The sequence below is a fragment of the Penaeus monodon genome, chromosome 22 (genome assembly GCF_015228065.2).
Source record: "Penaeus monodon isolate SGIC_2016 chromosome 22, NSTDA_Pmon_1, whole genome shotgun sequence".
Classification (NCBI taxonomy): Eukaryota; Metazoa; Arthropoda; class Malacostraca; order Decapoda; family Penaeidae; genus Penaeus; species Penaeus monodon.
Genome location: NC_051407.1, coordinates 21965220 through 21969265, shown reverse-complemented (window position 1 = coordinate 21969265; position 4046 = coordinate 21965220). Strand labels below are relative to the sequence as shown.

Here is a 4046-nt window from a genome sequence, read left to right as displayed (position 1 = left end):
CACCTGACTTTAATTTGCCTATCTTAAGTTGACAAAAGGAGAATGCACATTCTTTCAATAGTAGCCCACATCTCAGGCAAAAACGCAAGTTTCAACACAGCAATACTTGTGATAAGCTATAAACTCATAGCATCATAATCAGCAAAGCCGTGACTGACCATATATATCTTACGGGTGGAGCTGCACTGCCGTCCTCATCCGTTTAGTCACCATATTTGAAAACATGGGGGTGGCCTTGGTGGTGGTGAGGTAGGAGCTAAGGTGAGGGGAGTAGGAGGGCAATGATAAGGGACTGGCAGATAGTCATTGCATTGTCTTCCATATCTCTACTTGGCCTTCCTCCCATTTTGTTGTTGGCTCACCTGTTCACCACCATCCACCAAGGTATCACCTCCATCACTATAGTTTACGGTGGATCCAATTGCCATCATGAGAGCAGATTTGAGTGGCCTCACACCACCCTTGCAAGTTGTATGGGCCAAGATATAGGTAACTACTTCAAGTCAGTGATATGTATATCGCATTAGTAAATTTAGATTACCTAGTTGAAATATATTTTTACAGTCCATTGTCCGTCTCAGTGAAACTGGCCATTAAGTTTCATTATCTCTCTTGCTAGATAATTAAATACTTTGCAGATATCATGCCATGAATCTACAAGGAATCAAGTTATAACTTCTAACTATTCATATATTCAATATCCCGTCCCAATGAACCCAATATCAATAACCAACGTCAGCTAAAAAGTGTTATCAATACTTTCTGACACTGCTTAGCAACAACTTTCATGAATAAAGTACTGTTTTATTTTTCATTAAATGATTACTCTCCTGATACCTACAAGAATTAGCCCTTAGCTTCACATCTTAATTCAATATTCAGGATGCATGTTTTAACTATCTTCTCTCTGCATCTTAACCAATATGTAATATTATCATTATTGGGAATATTGGTCTTTCTATTCTTTAATTTGTGAGTTAAATAATAATACCTTTCGTATTTGTTTCAGAAACAAAAAATATGCCAAAATCAAATAATGTTAAGATATCTATTGAAAAAACCTACCAAATTTTCTACTTCAGGACTCCTAAAAACAACTTGCACATCTTTTTCTTAATAACTGTGTTTTGTCTTCTCGTGTTCACATGACACATTGTTAAGTATATTTATAGAATGTGTTGCATTGTATATTAAAATCCTATAAGAGAAACTTATATAAGAAGCTATAACTGGCAGTTATGATATTTTTTTTTGCTAATACATTTCTCTTAATTTATACTGATTGTTTTCATACAAAAATCGGACTTTTAGGTTTACCGGACTAAAACCTTCATCCATATCATTAATTGATGTAAAATATAGTAACTTAATCACAGACATATCATGTTCATTTCATTAACAAATCGAATATGCTATTAGGGATTTTATAAAGTATGCAGCCCAAATTCCAAAACCCATAGTATATTATTTGTTTTTGATAATAACGTATCAAATGAAAATGAGGCTGACCCACCATGTAGGGATTATGAAAGCACAAAGTAATACACAGAGTTCCATCACTAACTTTGCCACGTGATATGCCATTCACATATCTCTACTTAGGAGAATCAAGTCATTCCCCAGAATGTTTGATAGAATATTCTATCAACTGTACTTAAATTAATGTATGCGATATGTATGATATCCCTACCTTCTGCAATATTTCTAATGGATCAGTGAAATCGGGATTTAACATAAAAATAAAAATACTGTTTTACTAAAGGAGTACATAGTTTCAACCACAACAAATTACTAATAGTTACACGCATCATTCTATGCCATTTAATCTTATTTCAAAAATTTACCCAGATAATCCTACAACATGTAAACATTAATTACCGTACATGTGCATATGATGCAACAATGGACAAGAGAATAAATAGAATAATATGCTTTATGGTCTGATGCAAGGTAAGACACTTGCTTTTAATTCAATATGCTGGAGACCATTTGAATGATAAAAATGAATGCATGAGGTAAGAAATTCCCCTACAAAATGCATAAAATTTAACTTTACAAATATGTGCCAACTCCATTCAATTGCTGAATTCTTTTTCCAATATATACTAAATGTTGAAAAATAAATTTCAGTGCCTAAATGGCTAACATTGCTAACCCTTTGCAGATGAGCTAGAAATATCCAACGAACACCCACATGGCATATTTCTGATGCTTTACATCCAATCTTACCAACAAAACATCTTTGTCCCATAAACTAAATCAATCATGCTAATGATGTATAATACTGCTTAGAACTGTGAATGATAAAGAATAGTCATAATATCTGAATCATTCACCAACCACTGGCTGATACTGTGAGGGTTTTCCCTTATTCATTCTCCGGTTTTGAGATCTCTTGCTGTCCAATGGGTTACATATCTAAGAAAGAAAGGAAAATCTGTTCACCCCTGCCATTTGTTATTGTAAGTCTGTACTATAAATTCCAGTAGTTATTACATTGCATCCAATTTCCTGTGTCTTTCTGTGAGGAGCCAAGTAAACTGTAGCAACAGGGGCTTTGGGAGACTGATGGGTATATGGATCTGAGAGTTTTTTTATCTGATGTTCGTGTAATAAAGATCTCACCCTCACTATTAAATATATACTGACAGTAGATTAAAATATGATACCCAAAACTGCAATTTGCAATTTTTTAAACATTTCTTAAACTTGCCCATAGAAAAATCCAAACCATCATAATGATGGGATCTGTCAATGCCTACTACACTACCTAATATGGAATAGTTCACAAAGGGGTTAAATCACTTATCTGCAAACATCTACTATTTCTCCAGATTAACAGGTTATAACTAATAACTATATCCTACTCATATATACTATTCCCGATGCCACAGAAATTAGTAAAGTGGAGTTATAGTGGGTTTACCAGCATTTACTAGAACATAAACGGAACAAAGTCACATCTGTACTCATTCATCCACAAACTTATAGAAAACAGTCTATTTTAAAAACAGCAAACATAACTGGAACTCCATGCATACATTACACACCCATCACTAACTGGTAGAAAACCACACTATATATTCCCGGTACAAGACCCAGTCCATACAAAAACAGAGTACAGAAAATGGGGATGAGTAATTTAAGTATAAAATACACGAATCAAAGTGAAGGAATCTCATCCAAAGGGGGTTCTCAGACCACTGTCCAGAAATTGTTTATTAATTATTGTTTTTGTAAATTTCAAACCTTCATATCTATTACCTGAGCACTGCTTATTCACCTTAATTCAATCTATCTCATGATTAATTGGAGATAAAAGCCTAAATCACAAAATATTTAACAAATGCATTGGTCTGGACCCCCTTTGGATGTGCATAACCCCAATATCCTACACAAATTATCTTTTCATGAAATAACAAACAACTAACCAATTACCCTTGGATAAAATAATAAAGGAATTATGTGACCATCCCTTCCCCCTGCACTGGCACCATACTATTAAAGATATCACCCTCATGTACAAACTCAGACCTGGCTTGTGGAATAGTCCTCCTCCCAAAATCTTGTCATTTGATTGAGGTCTCATAATAGCATTGCTCAAGAGGTAAGTAAGCAAAGACTGGCCCCAACTAAGGGGATCCTCAAGACAAGAGGGTTCATAAAAAATATTACTTCCGACCTCTTAACTACCTTTGAATTATATATCTACACATTACTATCCAGATCATTCAGAACATCATGGCAGTCACCACGCATCTTGTTCATTAATATAAAATAAATATGCCTACAGATTCGTGGCACAAAAAAACCCTTTTGTCTATTCAACTATGATGCTATTATTGACATTGTAGTCAAAAGACTTTTGCAGTGCTAATCAGTAATTAATGATTGGATTTCTACCCATTTGCAATATCTAACCATTTGGAAACCGGATTACTATACCTTCGCATTATTCTTAAATATAAAAGACAGCGAAAATTTCCAACCCCAACATTCAATCACCACTGAACAAAGAGCTAAGTAATCAACACCATTTTAAATTT

The 4046-nt window shown here is 34.3% G+C and overlaps 1 protein-coding gene across 1 annotated transcript in view; it reads right to left on the bottom strand.

Annotated features, from left to right (window-relative positions):
• The window catches only part of LOC119587357 (intraflagellar transport protein 46 homolog), a gene marked incomplete at its 3' end in the record, with an annotated part of 36509 nt that overhangs the window by 10230 nt on the left and 22233 nt on the right, over window positions 1–4046 (bottom strand).